Genomic DNA, 21,633 nt, shown 5'->3' on the forward strand with positions numbered 1-21,633 from the left:
CGGAAGTGGAACGCTTGCAGGCCTGCAGGAGAGTGGAAATGACTGTGTTTGAATAGCCTTTGTCCCTCAATTGCACCCTCTCAATCGCCATGCCATAAGACCAAAGCGGCAGGCGTCCTCCATGGCTACCGGGCCCTGTGACAACAGGTTCGGTACCAGAGGTAAAGGAAGGGGAGCCTCCACTAGCATCTGTCGGAGGTCCGCATACCAAGGCCTCCTGGGCCAATCCGGAGCGATGAGGACCACTTCTCCTGGGTGCAGCCGAATCCGCAGGAGCACGCGCCCTATCAAGGGCCACGGAAGGAACACATATAGTAGGCCCGGAGGCCAGGGCTGAGTCAAGGCATCCAACCCTTCCAAGCGAGGATCTCTCCGTCTGCTGAAGAAGCACGGGACTTTGGCATTTGAACTTGTCGCCATAAGATCCATCACGGGCTTGCCCCATTTGGCACATATCTGCAGGAATACTTCGTCTGCTAGTTCCCATTCTGCTGGATCGATCTGATGCCTGCTTAGATAATCGGCTTGCACGTTGCTCTGACCTGCAATGTGAGCTGCCGGCAGAAACTGAAGATGCAGCTCGGCCCAGTGGCAAATCTGTTCGGCCTGCGCGGCCAGTGCTCTGCACTGAGTGCCGCCTTGTCGATTTATGTAGGCCACTGCTGTCGTGTTGTCCGACATCACTCTGACAGCCAATCCTTCCCGGGTCACTAGAAAGGCCAGAAGCACCTGAAACACCGCTTTCAACTCCAGGCGGTTGAAGGACCACTCCGACTCCTCGGGTGTCCATAGACCCTGGGCATGCTTCCCCTGGCAACGTGCGCCCCAGCCCTTCAGGCTGGCATCTGTCACTACTAGACACCAATCGGGGAGCGCCAGCGGCATTCCTCGCCGCAGCATGCTGTCTGAGAGCCACCACTCCATGCTGAGTCGGGCCGCAGGGAGCCAAGAAAGTCTGCATTGATAATTCTGAGAAACTGGAGACCATCTTTGAAGTAGGGAATACTGTAGAGGTCTCAGGTGCGCTCTCGCCCAGGGCACCACTTCCAATGTGGCTCTCATCGATTCCTGCAGCTGGACAATGTCCCAAGCTCGCGGGCGGGGCATCCTCAGGAGCAGACGGACCTGATTCTGAAGCTTGCACCGCCTTAGCTCGGGTAGGTATACATAGCCCGAGTCTGTGTCGAACCTGGCCCCCAAATATTCTAGAGATTGCGAGGGAGTCAGGTGACTTTTGGCCATATTGACGACCCAGCCTAGAGATTGAAGTACTGAGACCACTCTGGCTGTAGCTTGATAGCTCTCTGTTACAGAGTCTGCTCTGATGAGCCAGTCGTCTAGGTACGGGTGAACCCTGATTCCTTCTCGCCTGAGCAAAGCAGCTATTACCACCATTACCTTCGAAAAGGTTCGGGCAGCTGTGGTGAGGCCAAAAGGCAAGGCCCGGAACTGGAAATGTTTTCCCAACACCGCAAACCTCAGAAACTTCTGGTGCGGGGGCCAAATTGGTATGTGCAAGTAAGCTTCTTTCAGGTCTAGAGACGTGAGAAACTCTCCTGGCTGTACCGCAGCAATGACGGAGCGCAGGGTTTCCATGTGGAAATGCAGCACTCTCAGGGACTTGTTTAATTCTTTTAAGTCCAGAATAGGGCGAAAAGACCCACCTTTTTGGGGCACCACAAAGTAGATGGAGTATCGGCCGTAGCCGTGTTCGGCGGGAGGTACCGGGGACACGGCCCCTAACTGAATCAGACCTTGCAAAGTCTCCTCTACCGCCGCCCGTTTGGCGGCAGAACCGCATCGGGACTCCACAAACACGCCTCTTACTGGGGCGTTGAATTCTATTCTGTAGCCATCTCTGATCAGGTCCAGAACCCACTGATCTGAGGAAATATTGGCCCACTCCTCGGCAAAGAGGGAACGACGTCCTCCGATGACAGGAAGCGAGGAGGGGGCCGGCACACCATCATTGAGAGGGTCGCCCCTGAACTCCAGGCCTAGAACCGGTGGCTGCGGAACGCTTGTCCGAGCGAAAGGAGTTCCTCTGCTGAAAAACGGGCACGAGAAGTGAACCCAGCAGAACGCCCCGGGCGGTACCTTCTAGCTTCACGGAAGCGAGGTCTATAAGAGGAGTGGACTGCCTGGCCCTTGGAGGAAGGCCTCGGCCTATCTTCGGGCAAGCGCTGGGGTTTAGGATCTCCCAGGCCTTTTTCCCAACTCCTCACCAAATAGAAGGCCTTGAAAGGGCAACTTCACCAACCTTTGCTTAGAGGCCATGTCCGCTGCCCAATGATGTAGCCAAATAAGACGGCGAGCTGCCACTGCTACTGCCATTTGTTTAGCCAAAGCTCTGACAATATCATAAAGGGCATCAGCCAAAAAGGACAAGGCCGACTCCAGCCGCGGAGCCACATCCGAGAAGGGCTCTGCTCCATCTCCGGGCTGTTCCACTGCCTGTTGCAACCACGCCAGGCAAGCTCTAGCAGCATAACAACTGCATGCAGACGCCCGAACAGTAAGACCTGCAATTTCAAAGGACCGTTTAAGTGCTGCTTCCAGCCTACGGTCTTGTATATCCTTCAGGGCAACTCCTCCTTCCACAGGGAGGGTAGTTCTCTTTGTCACCGCAGTGACTAGGGCATCTACCACTGCCTCAAAGGATAAAACCACCTAAAAATAGATGGTTCACAGTAGGCTCAGGCAGAGTTTGTTATGTGACACACAAGCATCCGCCCTCACAAGTGATGCCCCTACAGAATTCTTTTGCACCATTACAGCACTGTGATATTCCTGAAAATAGAACGGATGCAGAAGAAAAAGGAATGAAGGTGGAACAAAAAGATAGGAAGGTACCCAAAGGGTTAAGACACCCCCAAATCACTAAAACACATACCATGAAATGTAGATGGAATGCAATTACCGCAAATGCTCACAGTCTAAGCAATAAAGTTCATGACCTTCAAGCCCTGATGGTGGAGGCAGACTTAGACATTGTTGCAATCACGGAGACGTGGCTAAATGGTTCCCATGAATGGGATGCAAACATACCAGGCTATAATCTATTTAGGAAGGATAGAGAGGGTCGTAAAGGTGGAGGAGTAGCTCTGTATGTGAGAAATGATATCACGGCGACTGAAATGACAGGGACCTGGGGAAAAGAAGAAGCGATATGGATCACCTTAAAAAGAGATGATAGAACCTCAGTCCATGTGGGTGTTGTCTACAGACCCCCGACACAACTGGAAGAACTAGACAGGGATCTGATCGCGGATATTCAAAAGTTAGGAAAGAAGAGGGAGGTGCTGTTGCTGGGAGATTTCAATCTGCCGGATGTAGATTGGAAGGTTCCGTCGGCGAAATCGGAGAGAAGTAGACAGATCGTGGATGCTTTCCAAAGTGTTTTGCTCAGACAAATGGTGACGGAACCCATGAGGGAGGGAGCGACGCTGGATCTGGTGCTCACAAATGGGGATAGCGTGTCAAATGTCCGAGTGGGTGCCCACCTGGGCGGCAGTGACCATCAAACGGTTTGGTTTGATATGACTGCTGTAGTGGAGGGCAGCCACTCAAAACTCAAAGTCCTGGATTTCAAGCGTGCTGACTTTACTAAAATGGGGGAATACCTGAGGAAGGAGCTGATGGGCTGGGAGGAAGTACAAGAAGTGGAAGGACAGTGGTCCAGGCTGAAAGAAGCTATAAATAGGGCTACAAACCTTTATGTAAGGAAAGTAAATAAAAGCAAGAGAAAAAGGAAACCGATATGGTTCTCCAAGCAAGTGGCTGAGAAAATAAAGGCTAAAGAGTTGGCGTTCCAGAAATACACAAAAACTCAAGAACAGGAACACGGGAAGGAATACCGGAGGAAACTGAAAGAAGCCAAGAGAGAGATACGTCTGGCGAAAGCGCAAGCGGAAGAACAAATGGCTAGAAATGTAAGGAGGGGTGACAAAAATTTCTTCAGGTATATTAGTGAAAGGAGAATGACTAAAAAGGGAATTGTGAGACTAAAAGATACTGCGAACCACTATGTAGATAGTGATGAAGGAAAAGCAAATTTGCTAAATAGATACTTTTGTTCTGTTTTCACTGAAGAAAATCCTGGAGCAGGACCGCGATGGACTGGAAAAAGTACAAATGATAGTGGAGTGGATACAGCATCATTTACAGAAGAGAGTGTGTATGAACAACTTGTAAAGCTAAAGGTGGACAAAGCCATGGGACCGGACGGGATCCACCCCAGGATATTAAGGGAGCTCAGAGAGGTCCTGGCGGGTCCTCTTAAAGATTTGTTTAATAAATCCTTGAAGACGGGAGATGTTCCGAGGGATTGGAGAATGGCGGAGGTGGTCCCTCTTCACAAAAGTGGTGATAGGGAAGTAGCTGGAAACTACAGGCCGGTAAGCCTCACTTCGGTTATTGGAAAAGTAATGGAAGCGATGCTGAAGGAAAGGATAGTGAATTTCCTGGAAGCCAATAAGTTGCAAGATCCGAGACAACATGGTTTTACCAAAGGGAAATCGTGCCAAACGAATCTCATTGAGTTTTTTGATTGGGTGACAGGAGAATTGAATCAGGGACGAGCTATGGACGTAATCTACTTAGATTTCAGCAAAGCTTTTGACACGGTTCCCCACAGGAGGCTTTTAAATAAACTGGATGGGCTGAAGATAGGACCTAAAGTGGTGAACTGGATTAGGAACTGGTTGACGGACAGACGCCAGAGGGTGGTGGTGAATGGAGTTAGCTCGGAGGAGGGAAAGGTGAGTAGTGGAGTGCCTCAAGAATCGGTGCTGGGGCCGATTCTGTTCAATATATTTGTGAGTGACCTTGCTGAAGGGTTAGAAGGTAAAGTATTTGCGGATGATACTAAGATCTGTAACAGAGTGGACACCCCGGAGGGAGTGGAAAACATGAAAAGGATTTGAAGAAGCTAGAACAATGGTCTAAGGTCTGGCAATTAAAATTCAATGCGAAGAAATGCAAAGTGATGCACTTAGGGAATAGAAATCCACGGGAGACGTATGTGTTAGGTGGCGAGAGTCTGATAGGTTCAGACGGGGAGAGGGACCTTGGGGTGATAGTATCTGAGGATTTGAAGGTGACGAAACAGTGTGACAAGGCGGTGGCTATATCTAGAAGGTTGTTGGGCTGTATAGAGAGAGGTGTGACCAGCAGAAGAAAGGGGGTGTTGATGCCTCTGTATAAGTCGTTGGTGAGGCCCCATCTAGAGTATTGTGTTCAGTTTTGGAGGCCGTATCTTGCTAAGGATGTAAAAAGAATCGAAGCGGTGCAAAGAAAAGCTACGAGAATGGTATGGGATTTGCGTAACAAGACGTATGAGGAGAGACTTGCTGACCTGAACATGTATACCCTGGAGGAAAGGAGAAACAGGGGTGATATGATACAGACGTTCAAATATTTGAAAGGTATTAATCCGCAAACGAACCTTTTCCGGAGATACGAAGGCGGTAGAACGAGAGGACATGAAATGAGATTGAAGGGGGCAGACTCAAGAAAAATGTCAGGAAGTATTTCTTCATGGAGAGAGTGGTGGATGCTTGGAATGCCCTCCCACGGGAGGTGGTGGAGAGGAAAACGGTAACGGAATTCAAACATGCGTGGGATAAACATAAAAGAATCCTGTTCAGAAGGAAAGGATCCTCAGGAGCTTAACTGAGATTGGATAGCAGAGCCGGTAGTGGGAAGCGGGGCTGGAGGTTGGGAGGCGGGGATAGTGCGGGGCAGACTTATACGGTCTGTGCCAGAGCCAGTGGTGGGAGGCAGGACTGGAGGTTGGGAAGCAGGGATAGCGCTGGGCAGACTTATACGGTCTGTGCCAGAGCCGGTGGTTGGGAGGCGGGGCTAGTGCTGGGCAGACTTATACGGTCTGTGCCTGAAGAGCACAGGTACAAATCAAAGTAGGGTATACACAAAAGTAGCACACATGAGTTGTCTTGTTGGGCAGACTGGATGGACCGTGCAGGTCTTTTTCTGCCGTCATCTATTATGTTACTATGTTACTTTAGGCATTGCAAAGCGAGCCAAATGCTCCTCACGCAGAGGGTATAATTGCCCCATAGCCCTGGAAACTTTCAACGGTCCCTCGGGGTCAGCCCACTGAGCGGAAATAAGCTCTTGGATGGAGTCATGCAAAGGAAAGGCTCGAGCAGGCTTTTTGGTACTAGCCATCCTAGGATTCACAGAGGAGGCCGTGCCACTGTCAGGCTCTTCAATAGAAAGGACCTGTAGGGCATCTGAAATAAGCGCTGGCTGCTCATCATGGTGGAAAATCCTCACCGCGGAGGGATCATCTAGATCCTGACTCTTTTTTTTTTTTTTTTAGTTACATTTGTACCCCGCGCTTTCCCACTCATGGCAGGCTCAATGCGGCAGGCAATGGAGGGTTAAGTGACTTGCCCAGAGTCACAAGGAGCTGCCTGTGCCGGGAATCGAACTCAGTTCCCCAGGACCAAAGTCCACCACCCTAACCACTCCTCAGACCACGAAGGCCTGCCAGAACTCTCCGAATCCTTACAGCCTGACCACGGGGGGGGGGGGGGGGGGGGGGGGGGGGGGGGGAGAGGAGGTGCACCACAATCTGAAGGAGAATTAGCCCTTCTACGCTTTTCTTTATGCCAATTATCAGGGAAAATAGCCTCCGCGGGCAGTCCCAGGCCAGAATCCACCAGGGTGGACAATAGAAGGGGCCTCAGACGACCCTTGAGGGAGAGCTCTTTTCAGCATGTATGCTTTATGCAATAATAACACAAATCAGGGGAGAAAAACTCACCCTGGGCACCCAGATCCCGTCCGGGGCTAGCCGCTCCCTGAATAGCCTCAATTCGAGGTGTCCCCCCCCCCCCCCCCCCGGCTCAGGGCTCTCCGTCTCTACGGAGGCCGCGCCATGCGGAGAATTCAAAATGGCGTGCGCTGCCAGCTCTGAGCGGGAAGAATCATCGCTCGCCATGCTCGGGCCGGCTCTTACACCTGTACAGCACGATTTACAAAGCCCCGCTGCTGATTTGCGCTTGCCACACCGGGAACAGCGCTTTACATTCTCTGCAGCCATCGCCAAAAACAGCGGGAAAATTCAAAATGGCGGTTCCACGCCAAAAACGCCCCAATCGCGGGCCCACCCCGGAGGAGTTAGAAAACACTCTTACCTCACCGGACCAAGTATCACAGCTCCGGTCCCATAGAAGAATCAAAGGAAAACCTCTGTTCCATTTTTTTTTTTAACGCTGTGAGGAAAGCAGAGGTAATAAGAACTCTGGAGGCTCAGATGAGTGGGAAAGGCAGGGAAAGGCGAACCAATGTGCCTGTATCCACTGAGTGGGAAAGGACAGGGAAAAGCAAGCTAATATGTCCATATCCACAGGGGCATGGGTAAGGCAGGGAAAGGGCTAACCTATGTGCCTTCAAAGTGAAGCTGCTATAGCCTCTAACACCCCGGCTAACAAATGGCAAGCCAGGAGCCACCCCCCAGGCAGATTTGTGATGGAGCTCGAAGAAGCTCCAGCCACCCTGCTTGGGGAGATAGAGAATACTGAAGAGGCAGTGGAGCTGGCTGGCCATGAGGCACTGTGAAACGTTGAGTGCTCTCTATCTCCCCCTGCTGGTTGATGGACACAACCCATACGTAATGGCTTCATCTGCTTGATGACAAGGAAAAATAAATACTGCAGGGGCCCTTAACGCCTCCTAAATAGGAGATAGTAAGTGCTCTCTGCACCAATTTTTTTCAGGTTAGATGTGCTAATGTGAACATTAGTGCATGGCCTGAAAATAGATACCTGAAAATACCCTAGAAATGGACTTAGCGCACAGGAAGGTTCCACATTAGCACACGCTAAGCCCATTTACTAGCAAAATTGATAAACATACCCCAGTGTATGCAAATCAATCTCATGCATATTAACTGTGTCTCCATACTGGGCTGGGGAAAACTGACCTATGCTACTTCTCTCATTAACAACTTTGGTACCATTTTCCACACTGCATTTACACCTATGTTTACTAAGGTGCGCTATAGGGGCTTTAGCGTTGTCAACGCGCATTAAACGCTAATATGCCCATAGAAATGTATAGACATGTTGGCGTTTAACGTGCCTTAACTTTAAGGGTGAGTTAAAAATACTAACACACCTTAGTAAACATACCCCTGAATTTGTTACATTCAGAATTTCCACTCCAGGTGTTTTCTGCTTATAATGCATTTAAACATCTTTAAGGTAGTTACATTCTAATTACAGGGTGATCGCTGGTGCCCCCCATGGCTTATCTACATCAGATGGAAAGGAAATTTATTGACATCAAAGAGACAAGAGGACAAACCACTAGTCATTTGGCAGCATACCATATGCACAGATGCCCTGCGACTATAAGCACAAAGATTATTGCAAATGTACCTTATGCTCAATGCAATAATTAAAGGCAAGCAACATAAATTACTAGAAATTACGAACATCATTTAGACTGCACCTAATCAAAAATGGCTGAAAGGAAATACGGCACTGTTTTAAAAGAAATCCCTAAAAAAAGTTCTTTATCTCACCTTCAGCAACGTCATTGACCTTTCGACTAACTACATGTTTTGCAATTCAGTCATTTATTTGTTTATTATTTATTTGGATGTATTTGCTGCTTTTTTGAAGGAATTCACTCAAGGCGGTGTATAGTAAGAATAAATCAAACATGAGCAATAGACAATTAGAGCAGTAAAAATATTCAAATAACAATACATATTGTGTTGACTTGCAATGTCAACACAATACGTAATAGAACATTTTAGTTGACAGTGTAGGGTATAAGCAAAGATGGAACATACAGATAGTAACATAGTAACATAGTAGATGACGGTAGAAAAAGACCTGCATGGTCCATCCAGTCTGCCCAACAAGATAAACTCATATGTGCTACTTTTTTGTGTATACCCTACCTTGATTTGTACCTGTCCTCTTCAGGGCACAGACTGCCCAGCACTATCCCCGCCTCCCAACCACCAGTCCCGCCTCCCATCACCGGCTCTGGCACAAACCGTATAAGTCTGCCCAGCACTATCCCCGCCTCCTAACCACCAGTCCCGCCTCCCAACACCGGCTCTGGCACAGACCGTATAAGTCTGCCCAGCACTATCCCCGCCTCCCAACCACCAGCCCCGCCTCCCCCACCATCGGCTCTGCCACCCAATCTCGGCTAAGCTCCTGAGGATCCATTCCTTCTGAACAGGATTCCTTTATGTTTATCCCACGCATGTTTGAATTCCGTTACCGTTTTCATTTCCACCACCTCCCGCGGGAGGGCATTCCAAGCATCCACTACTCTCTCTGTGAAAAAATACTTCCTGACATTTTTCTTGAGTCTGCCCCCCTTCAATCTCATTTCATGTCCTCTCGTTCTAGGTAAGAGAGTAAGAGGAGTTAGAAAATAAATTGACTAAGTCATGAGCATTTTGAAACAATGGACAACGTAAATTATCCAAAGAAGTTATGCATGAGATTTGGAGACCACAGGTGAGTCCCTTCAGATAAGATCCACTGGTTTCTATTCACTCATTATGTACTTTTAAGTGACATATGATACTGTTTTTTTACACTGCAGACTAAGCATTTCACTCAAAGCAACATAATTAAACAGCATCACTCTACAAAGCCAGAATACTTAGAAACTGGGAGCTGTGAGATTGGTACAGACCCTGCCATCACAAGGTTTCTCATCAGATTTCATCTTCCAAGTGTAGAGCTGCTATTGTAAAGCAGATATATCAGAAAAGCAATATCTTTTTGATGGTTCCAGAATTTAAAAGTTAAAAGGCAGCAATGGGGTGCATATTTTCTGCAGTTGCACAGCTGTGTGCTGATAGACCTTCCATTATACAAAAAAAGAACAAAGCCACAGACCTCAAAAGGACCTTGATTTTTAAAACCTCTTGATTTTAATAGATTTTCTACATTTAAGTACATAGGATTCACAAACATTTAACTTTCAGACACTTGTACAATTGCACAAAATCTCAACCAAAATTTGAGAGATACTCGTTACAAATATATTTTACCAATTCAGTTTTATCATCAAAATATAGTAGTGACTTCTAAGATTTTTTTTTTTTTTTTACCATTATTAATCCACATTTTCCCACTTTTTTAAAGTAAGGAATCAGAGTGACTTGCAGAATCACAATCAAAGGCATTTGTCACTAACTGCTTCATGTAAAATCCCTGCTCATGTTTGTAGTACTCCATTTATATTCAAACAAATGTAAACAGCATCTTTCATAGCAAAGATAGCCTAAAGTCCATTAGGAATAAATAAAATACCAAAGACTGCCCCTGAGAACCCCATTTGGAAGTTCACCAAATGCAAGTTGCACTGAACAATCACCTTCATCTCACCATGACATCCACCTAGCAGAAGTATGCAGGGTGTTCCAAACAAATCAATCTCAGCCTTATCCCCCAGACCTCCAGTTGCTGATGTAGGTCGGACAAAATATTGTTTGTGCCCATGGCTCCAGTGTCCCTTTTTCACTGAGTGCAGAACTGAGCTGGCACATACTCCAGTCTGTAGAGGAAACCCACCCCATCCTTCTCAATTCCACCCCCCCCCCCCCCCCCCACCTTCAAGGCTATAAGCACGTCACGTACCAGGCCGAAATCTTATATAAAGGAAATACTGCAGCAACCTATATATCTTGTAGCAGTGGTTTGCATGCCTTGACTAGCAGGGATGGCAAACTGGTCAGTATTCAGTCAGCCTGGCAGGCTTTTTTTTTGTGTGTGTGTTTGTTTTTAATCAGAGAAGCTGCTAGTGGAGGAGTAGCCTAATGGCTAGTGCAGTGAGAACTGGGTTCAATTCCCACTGTAGCTCCTTGTGACTCTGGGCAAGCCACTTAATCCTCCATTGCTCCAGGACAAAATAAGTACCTGTATATAATAGGTAAACTACTTTCATTGCAACAACAGAAAGGCGGTATATCAAATCCCTTCCCTTTTCCCTTTCCTTAGTGCAAGTTCAAAAGTTTTCAACTGCCTCTCCTCCATTTCTTGCTTACAGTATCAAAAAGAAAAGATAAGAAAACACACTGGGGTGGGGGTGGGGGGGCTTTAAAGTGCAGTAAATATATAAATTAGCCCAGACCCATAGATGCAATAAGACTCTGCTGGCATGAGAGCCTGTGCTAAATTGCGAGCTAACTGTGTATCATTGAATGGGGCAGGAAAGTGGTGTGGATCGTACTTTGCAGTGAGCACACGGAAACTTATCTGCCAATGCAGTTATTGAGTGCAAAGAAACAGTGGGGTCCTTTTACTAAGGTGCGCTGAAAAGTGGCCTGTGCTGGTGTAGATGCATATATTGAGCGTGCGCATGTCCATTTTTCAGCGCACCTGCAAAAAAGGCCTTTTTTTTTGAGGCCAAAAATGGATGTCCGGCAAAATGGAAATTGGTGCCCATCCATTTTGGGCCTGAGACCTTACCGCCACCCATTCACTTAGCAGTAAGGTCTCACATGTTAACTGGGCGGTAATTGTCAGCGAATGTACAATACCGATTACTGCCCGGTTAGCGCCATGCGTCAGAAAATAAAATATATTTTCCGGCGCACGTAGTGCGCTGCATAAAAATTGAAATTACCACCCGGGCCACGCGGTAGCTGGGCGGTAGTTCTGAATTGGAACGTGTTGGGCATGAGTAGGCGCCTAAACAGCTTAGTAAAAGGGCCCCAGTGTGTTTTAAGCCTTTAAAATGTATTGGATATTTTCCTGCATTATGTCTTGAAGTGTATTTCTCCTATTTGGACAGCAGGTGGTATTTCTCTGCAGTAAAGCAGTTACAGAGAATGAATGCTCTTTTCTTTAGTTTAACACAAACAGGAAGCATGATGCATGATGCAATATATTTTTTGAAATGTAGTGTTCTGGGTTCTGATTGGCCTGGAGTTTGAAGCTAACTAGCAGTTACTGGTTTTAAGTTCAGTCTTGGCCAGGAAGAAAAGAGAACAGGATCTCTTTGCTGAGGCTCAGTAAACAAGCAGTTATGTGTCCTGATCTTCCCAGGTACTTTTTAGAAAGTAAACAAATGTTTAGTTAATGTTACCATATTTCAGTTACCCGTTATTGTTTGCTAATTGCACATTTATTGTACACCGTTCAATTTTCAAGACAATAAACACTTTCCGTTTATTGCTTCTGTGTCTGGATTGATAAAGAATCTGGTGGTTTGTGTGTTGGGTCTGTGAGTGCTTTCTGGGAACTGTGGGACCATTGGGAGTGTAACACAGAAATCACTGTGGATAATTTGAAAGTGGAAGACTCGCTCAGAGGCGGAGGAGGGTGCTAGTGTAGAACACAAGCGGCAGGTGCAAGTGGACCTGAGCTGGGGATAGACCCTCTAAGTGGCCGCAGGGTAACCCCAGGTGGGTGGCTAGGCATTTCGTGACACCACGCAGTAAAGGTAACTATATGGGAAGAGGCTTTGCAGTTACCACATGGTAATTTGGGCACATTCCCCCTGATTCTATATAGTGCAACAAACGTTAGACACCAATTAAAAGTTAACCACCAAAATGGTGGTGAAATGGCAGTTAGGTGCCTAAGGACACTTAAGCACTATTCTATAACTTTGCATTTACGTCAAGAAGTGTTCTAGCGCATAAATGCAAAGGAGGTGTTCATATCGGTGTCATGGGTGTGGGGGCATCACATGGGCAGGTTATAGGTGTTCTATTTCAGTGCTTAACTGCTGCATTTATTCGCACCCAGTGCCGTGCTGGAGCTGGCTCGCACCGGCCCGAGAGAGCTGGTTGTAAATTTTTCCTGAATTTTGCAAGCCGGTTGTTGAGATTGCTCAGCGCGGCAAGAAGAGGAGAAAGAGAACCATGGTACAGCAGGTCACTTCCGCCTCCTGCGCAAGCTTAGACCTTGCTGTTTATGTGAACTGCAATCGTGCAGTTCACATAAACAGGTCAGGTCTAAAATTGCACAAGAGGCAGAAGTGATCCACTGTGCATTGGTTAGCTTCCTCCTTGCTGGGGGAGCTCAACGGGGGAGAGGAAAAACGAGTGAAGCACAGCCTCTGTTGTGTCTGAAAACAATAAAAGGCAGAGAAAAGATGACTGTCTTCTCATGCAGTTCCTCTAAACTGCTAAAAGCAGTCATATTATTCAGATTCTCAAATTGTGTTACACTTACAGATTCCACTTGGCTTTGGTGTTGATTATGAGGTCACAAAAGACATCACATACACGGCATGAAACATTTCAATTGCATCCCATGGTTCCAAGCATGGCTGCTCTCTTAGGGACTTAGGGAAGTGGCAGGGAATCAGGCATAAAAGATTTAAAATACAGTATTTGTTGGTAAAGGATAAGAATTAGGTGCTGAGAAAGCTTGAGGAAAGCAATTGCTGTAAATAGTTCCATATCCTCACTTCATCATCATCACTTTAAAACTGATCAGTTTTGAAGATAATAATTATGTTTTCATTCCACAACAGAGTTTTTCTTGGTAGTTAAAAGCTCTCTTGAAGTAGTTTGTGTAGAGAAGCATTTTTCAACTGGTGTGCCATGCCACCTCCCCAAATGTGCCGTGAATATCTGCCTCGCGCTCCTATGAACAGCTGAGCTGCGCTCCAGTGAACAGCTGAGCTGCACTCAAGTGTGCCGTGATGTACGCGCTCCGAACAACTGAGCCGGATTACCGCTTTACCACGGATTTACCACTGGGCTCCAGCTGCCCTCCTCCAATTTTACATGTCCCTCCTCCCTGATGCACCACTTTCCAGAGATTCCAAGCCAAACAATGGTCTTTGCTGCTCATTGTCCCCGCCCCCATGCATGATGTCCTGATGTGCAGGATGTCAGGACGACTCACACAGAAACAGAATCCTTCCACATCAGCGGAGACCGGTGCTGAAGAGAACTTCGGCTGGCGGGGGTTGGGGGACCCCCGCCAGCACAGGTACTTGACGGCAGTGGTGGAAAGGAGGAGTCGAAAGGGGCGGCGGCCAGGGCCAAATCTGGGGGGGGGGCCCATGCCCCTGTAGCTACACTCCTGGTATGCAGGTGCTCCAGGCAGGAAAGAGGGGGTTCTTTCGTGCCCCAAAGAGGTCACTAGACCACCAGGGAAGTATAGTAAGGTAAGGGGAGTGGAGGATAGGACACCACTAGGCCCACCCACCCGTTTGACCAGAAATCCGGAAATATGGGCAGGCTGGCAAAACCTGCCATGTCCTCAAAAAGAGGACATGTCCGGGTAAAACCGGACATATGGTAACCTTAGCCAGAGCCCTTGTTCTGCTCCGCAGTTTTGACCATTCTGAGTTGGTGACTTCTTGGTAGTCAATTTTTGTTAAATGATAGCAAATAGCAAGTGGGCATGTTCTAGGCATATTTTGGACAGGACAAGGGAAGGCATGAAACTTCGATGTCCATTAGTGATTACTGAAGGGGAAGAAATATCCATATTAAAAAAAGGACATCCTTATTTAGACCTGTTTCAGGAATGTCCAGGTTACAGCAGCTGTTCACTGGTGAGCTGGAGGCATGATACTTCCTTATTCCCTCAGTGGTTGCCGTCCCCCTTCTTCTCCTCTGAAAATGAAACTGGAAGGGGATACCAGGCTCTATGGCAGTCTCCGGTATTATGGGCATTTTTAGCAAAGCAGGAAGCAGCTGTAAGGAGTAGCCTAGTGGTTAAAGCAGTGGACTGTAAACCAAGGGACCAAGGTTCAAATCCCACTTCAACTCTTTTTTTTTCTTTAATAATTGTGAGCCCTTCTGAAACAGAAAAGTATATACTGTACCTAAATATATGACACCTAAAAGCCTGAAGGCTATTGAAGTGGTGTACATTCAGGTACAGTAGGTATTTTTCTATTCATGGAGGGTTCATAATTACAAAAACAAAGAGTTAAATTAGTGTTTGAACCCGGTTCCCTTGGTTTACAATCCACTGCTCAAACCACTAGGCTGACCCTCTGCTCCACATGGACATCTATGTGGCCATTCTCTAAGAATGCTGCTATACAGACGTCCATGTCCCTTGTTTTCCCCCGTTCAAAATTTGGACGTTTCAGTTTGTAAAATGGATGTTCATGCTATACTTTTCCAGTGCATGGGCATCCGTCTCATATATTTTCAAGCAGGCTGTATCTTGTTCAAAAACACATGCAAGACGGATGTTCACTTCGGACATTCAGGCTTGGACATCCTTTCAAAAATGCTCCTATAGTTCAACTTATATTCTGCATTTATCACTGGATTTCTGTTTATCAGTTCCCCCAGTATCATGTACATGACTGGATTGTACATGTTATAATGATTTTTTTTGGAATGGACTTGCCTTCTTGTTTTCACCTAGAATCGTCCTATAGGAAATTTAGAGCTGCAGTGAAAACTTCTGTTTCACTTCAGCAAACCTTTGACAAATCTTAAACCTACATATCTGAGGACACCTGCCTTCCCATTCCTCTTCTCCTGTCCTCTGCTATGGGTTTTGACCTCTTCTGATTGTGACTTGTCCAACTTCTAATTTTTATGACTCTATCCTGTCGTGCTGTTGGAGGTCCTTTCTTTTATTGTATACTGACCAGTGTGTACACCGCTTCAATATGCTTGTTCATAGGAAGCAATATAGCAAATCCACATTAAAAATTAGGCTACTCCTTCTCCTATAAAAGAGGGAATAATAAATCAAAATCCCACCTTGACTACACTAGCTGCAGTATTCTGAATGAGCTGGAACCTCCTCACTACTATAAGCACTGTTCCCTCTATGCTGAATGGGAGTCCTCCAACTGCACTGCTGCCAATAGGGGGCGATGCTTCACTATTGTGCTTTCAATCTCTAGGGACAGGCAGGTTCCCTGAACAGCTTGCTTGTCCTTCACTATTGAAAATGTGATAGTGAAACAGCACCTCCCACTAGCAGGACTGTAAGTGGAGGACTCCTGCTCAGCTTAGAGGGAGGGAACAGTGGTTGGAAACCCCAAGCATACCAGTATTGCAGTGGTCCAACCTACTGATATCCAAGGCCTACACCATTATAGCTAACAAATCAAGTAAAATGTGGCAAGCGACTCTCAGCTGATAAGTTGCTGAAACCTTATTGGACCAGTGACAGAGACAAATCCAAAAGGACCTAGACTGCAAGAGTGTCCATATAGGGAAAATCTCCACATTTAGGTAAACTGCAAATTGTGATGCTGAATCAACCCTCCCAATTCAAAGGACCACAGACATATTTGCATTTAAGAACAATTTATTGGACAAGTGCCATTAAGCAACCTTCTTTGGGAAATACACTTCCTACCCTTTTTGATTTCATCCCTCTTCCAGCCATCATTATACATTCTTCCTTAATTATAACACTCTACCCAATTTACACCCTCTTCCCACTCCCTCCTCTACCACTTTCTTCTCTTACCCATCTTACTTATCCACTTTTATTGTCCACCTCTTTATATACTATATTCACCTGTTTTATCCATTTTGCGTTATCTTGCAAACCTGTTATATTTGTAAGCCGCACTGAACCTGCTAATAAGTGGGAAAGCGCGGGGTATAAATGTTACAATACAATACAAAGATTACTGCAAGATTTTCTTCAAAGCCCCTGCTCTTGATCAGATGTTATCACTAAAAACATGTCAAAATGTCACTGATAGCATTTGTATACTCCCTACACTCCTCCCCGTGAACTCCGTTCACTGGGTAAATGTCTCCTGTCGTCCCCCTTCTCCCCCACTGCTAACTCCCGGCTCTGTTCCTTCTATCTCGCTGCTCCCTATGCCTGGAATAGACTCCCTGAGCCAGTACATCAGGCTCAGTCTCTGGCTGTCTTCAAGTCTAGGCTTAAAGCCCACCTCTTTGCTACTGCTTTCAACTCCTAACCATGACTCTCTTACTCAACACCCTCACTTATCACCCCTACCACTGCAATTTCCCCACCCCTAGCTGTCTGTTCGTCTGTCCAATTTAGATTGTAAGCTCTGTTGAGCAGGGACTGTCTTTTTCATGTTGATTTGTACAGCGCTGCGTAAGTCTAGTAGCGCTATAAAAATGTTTAATAGTAGTAGTAGTAGTAGTAGTAGTATACCAGCTTGCTAGTAACTAAAATATCCACATACGAATATAAACACAGTAAAACAGTTTATCTACACATGACAATCTTGCTCTGAATTTACTCTTTTTTGTTCCCTATCTTGTGTCTACTTTTCTTGAACACATTTTGATTGTTTTCAAAGCACTTAGATTTATAAAGTTACACGGCAACCTATGAGCCCTGTTAATATTTGACTTTTCACCTCTACCTTCAATCTCCTGTCATGTATATTCAAGTCTCACTGCCTCTTTCCAAACTCTTTCCTTGCAACACATTTTTGTTTTTCTGTCTCTTCTCTCCCCCTTTTTTTCTATCTCTTCTTCTACCCAATTTTTCTTTGCTTCCATTGTTTATTCTCAACCTCTTCTCCATCCCAAATTCTTTTTCTTCTCATCTCAAAATCCTCACACATTATCTTTCTCCCTTTCCTCATGAGTTTCTCTTTTCTTCAGTAATACAAAAGACAGCACATCTTCCCTCCCCTGTGCCCACTCTGCTATGTGACAATGCCTTAGGAAATAAAATAATACAAAGTAGAATTTTTGGCAGTATTATCTATTGAAACTAAGTTCATGAAAAAATTATTTTAAATTATGGGCTACATTCATGAAGGAAAAGACACAGCAGGAACTGCCGAGTTCAATGCGCTGCAAAGAAAGAAAAATAGTTCAGTGACACAGAGAAAAGGGACTGGTCCATTCTACCCACTGTGGATTCGCAAAGTAAGTTATTGCAGGGAGATGGGGGACAAGAAAGCTGCAGTGAGCTCAGACGTGTTTTCCTGAGTTTTATTCTGCTCTGAGAGAGTTCACATATCTCTTTTTTTTCTCATAATTTGTCCCTTCCCATGGTGAAGAGGAAGAGAAAACTGAACATATTTCCATCTGTCAACACTCCACCTACACCAATGATTCCATTTTTCATGCCAGACACCCAACTGAGATTGGAGTTTGGGTCATGCTAGCCAGCTCCTGTGGCATTAAGCTTGGATGCAGACTAGATGCTCATCCCTGCTCCCTAGTGGCCAGTTAAGGTAGTACCGTACTGGCAAGAAGAAAAGGGTTCATATACCTCATCTGCAATTGTAGTTGTAGGACTGTGTTAATGAGTTTGAAGCTGGACACGAATGTTAGTGTAGCTGTGTCTGGCCTCTGACAGAAGGTTCTCTCAATGGTAGCATATGGAGAAAATCCACTGATGTCAGCAAAGTTGGGCATGGTTCCATGGGAAGCCTCTTCATAGATTGTGACAGCAACTCCACAGGCTGCTGACTTACATGTAAGAGGAGAGCAAACCAGCCCACAGGCACTTTTAAGTCCAAGATGTTATAGGAGAGAGAGAGAGAGAGAGAGAGAGAGAGAGAGAGAGAGGAGAGAGAGAGAGAAGAGAGAGAGAGAAAGAGAGAGAGAAGAGAGAAAGATAGAGAGAGAGAGAGAGAGAGAGAGAGAAGAGGAGAGAGAGAAGAGAGAGAGAGAAGAGAGAGAGAAGAGAGAAGAGAGAGAGAGAAGAGAGAGAGAGAAGAGAGAAGGAGAGAGAGAGAGAGAGAGAGAGAGAGAGAGAGAGAGAGAGAAAGAGAGAGATAGAGAGAGAGAGAAGAGAGAAGAGAGAGAGAGAGAGAGCTGACTACCCTAGGATGCAGTGGGCGGTGCTGGGCGCCGCCATTTTGGGCATCGACTGACTGGAAGAGGAGGGAGGCAGGCAGGCTGCGTCCCTCCTCCAACAAAAGGTAGGGGGGCCGGGAGGGGGGTGTCACGACACCACGGACCACCAGGGAATCTAAGGACAACGCTGGGGGGAGGATTTGGGGTGGGCTGGAGGTCCACCGGACCTCCAGCCCCCCCCCCCCCCCCGTCGCTGGGTGGGAGGGTGGGAGAGGGTTTGGCCGGCAGCGGCCACAACGTTTTCTGGGGGTTTGGGGGGGGGGGCCTCGTTGTTCGGGCCTCGGGGCAGGCTGTTTGACAGGTTTGGGCTTTTGACAGCCCAGACCTGTCAAACAAGTGCGGGAGGATTCGGCACAATTCTCCCGCACTTTAAACATGATAATCAAAGATAATAGCGCTGCTTAGATTTGCATGCATTATCTTTGATCATCGATGCAGAAAAGCCCTGCGCTGTCCCGGCGCTATTTTTAGGGCGCTGTTTGGAACAGCACAGGGCTTTTGATCATCTGGGCCTTAGAGCTAAGGAATAAAGGAGAAGTAGGGTGTAGTGTGCAATTCCAGCAGGGTGACTAGGACTACATCAACATCATCTGTACAGGATTTTGGAATAGCTCCAGAGGCTGCAGAAATAGGAAGAACTACTTACAGCAATAAGCCTCCTAGAGGCCAACACTTCTGGAGCTTTTGAATCCCTGATTCTCTCAGGCCCCGATGCTCAGAAGCAAATATGGGCAAGAGAGGCCATTAGCGCCGGACTAGAGCCCACATTTACTAGAGTGCAATGTTCAGAGGCCCTTACTGCGGGGAAATAGTGAGCGAGCTCCAGATCAGCACAAATAGCATGCTAATAGGATTTAAATGGGGCCATTCCCTAGTCCCTTCGATGCTGAAAAACCTGGCCCTGAACCAAGGCACCCTTGCTGCAGGAAACCTTACACCAGCTTGCAGCTGGCATTAGGGTTACAGCAGGCATAAAATACAGCGTCTTTGAGCTGCCCTGCTGCAGTTGCCCGATCCTCCTTGGTGCCCGCCTGTCCCTTGGTACTCTCCTCCGGGATCTCTGAAAGGGACGCTGCCTTCTGCCCTACCACTGCGACCAACGGCACCAGAGCGAGCAAGGACTGCACCTGCTGCCAGAGCATACTACTGCACAGCCTGAAGCTGGACGGAGGGAAGGGCGGGGAGCAGGGGGTTGCACTTTGTTTCTCAAAACTATAAGTCACAGAGATGCTGGATGGCAAGTTGGAGGCGAGAAGATAGCAAATCTTCAAGGCCTCTTCCCCCTGGCCATGGCGCCCTGCCCCCCCCCCTAGTTTGACTGCATATGAGCACAAGAGCTGTGCCACACAGCTGTTGTGTGCATGTGCTGGGCACTTTTCCTCTCCCCCCCTCCCACTAACTTCTCAATACTCAGTGTTAATAGCATGCATAAAATTTGCATATCATTAGCACTGAGAATCGGGAAGTTCTTTTTCAGTGCTGTTTTGGTGGTATTTTCTGGCACTGTTGTGTACAGCGCCGGAGTTTTGAGCATCAGCCCCCTCAGCACATCCAGCAACAAATACTGTGAGTATCTTCTTTGCTCCATACTACACTGTTATTAAAGAGGATTGGGGAAAGGAATATTCATAGTCTCACAGAGAGTAAAGGATACAAGAGAGATAAAGAGATTTGTAAGTAGTGTTATTCACTGTCTCTGCCATTGTGACTACTTATGCAATTATTATTTCACCCATTTACTAAACAAGGCGTTTGGTGGTCTTAACTGCAATAAAAGGTGGCCTGTGCTAGTTTGGATGCGTGGAATTGGCACGCGCTTTGCCATTTGTTACCGCAGCTGGGAAAAAGGCCTTTTTTTAATGAGGAAGTAAATGGCCATGCGCTAATATAAAAAGTACCATGCGGCTATTTACTGCCTGAGCCTTTAACGCCACCTGCTTACTTGGTGGAAAGGGCTCACGTGCTACTCGTGCGGTAATCAGGCATCACGAGCCAATGTGGTCGCACTGCTGATTACCACAGGGAATGTCCCCCGCAGTAGAAAATTATTTTCTACCATGGGAAGCATCACGCCCCAACTTTGAAATTACCGCCGGACACCCCCACTACCCAGGCAGTAGAGCTGATATAGCGCACGCTACCCTTACTGCTGTTTGGTAAAAGGGCCCCTTAGTAAACAAGTTGGTTCAGAACACAAATATTGGGGTGGTCTGGCTCATTGACTGAGAGAGGAGTGCAGAATGTGTGGAAAATGCCTATGGCCTCCTGGTCCTGGGCCCAATTTTAGTAAATATGGGTATGAGAAGGGTCCCCCACACAGGCTCAGGGTGTACAAGAAATGTCTTCATGCATACCATTTAAAAAATAAAGCCCTGCCCGCAGTACACAGTTTTAGAAGTTGCCAAAATCCACTGGTGTCTCAAATTTCTTGGAAATCCTTTAGCAGGACCATTTAATGGTTCTCTTCTAATTTTTGGGATCTGAAACGACACTCTGCACTCGTTCACCATGGGTGATTCCTATTTGGCAATCTCCCCAAAGATATAATCCAAGAATATGCCAAGATTTCCTTGTTAGAGGTCCTCTCCCCCAGGACCTTCACTGCTCATCAGCAAAAAACCTTTGGCTGCAAGTTCTCTCCCTCAGCTAGTCATAGGGTTTTGCACAATTTCTCACTCAACTTTTCTCTCACATGAAAGGACAGACAACCCTTTCAGGCCCTCTCTTTAGTCTTTACTTTGTCCTGAGCCTAAGTCGGCACTCTGCGCCTCAATGACTCCTCCCCCTTGCTTTCCATATTGGGAAACCAGTGAGAAAACTCACACCTAGTATATTTTACTTCAGCACTTCTCAATCCTCTCTTGGACACACAT

General features: G+C 46.8%; 1 protein-coding gene across 3 annotated transcripts in view; it reads right to left on the reverse strand.

Moving 5' to 3' along the window:
- The window catches only part of FAM160A1 (family with sequence similarity 160 member A1), a 315,919-nt gene that overhangs the window by 74,553 nt on the left and 219,733 nt on the right, over nt 1-21,633 (reverse strand). The window lies entirely within an intron of this gene.

Source organism: Microcaecilia unicolor, chromosome 2, assembly GCF_901765095.1.
Source record: "Microcaecilia unicolor chromosome 2, aMicUni1.1, whole genome shotgun sequence".
NCBI classification, from domain to species: domain Eukaryota; kingdom Metazoa; phylum Chordata; class Amphibia; order Gymnophiona; family Siphonopidae; genus Microcaecilia; species Microcaecilia unicolor.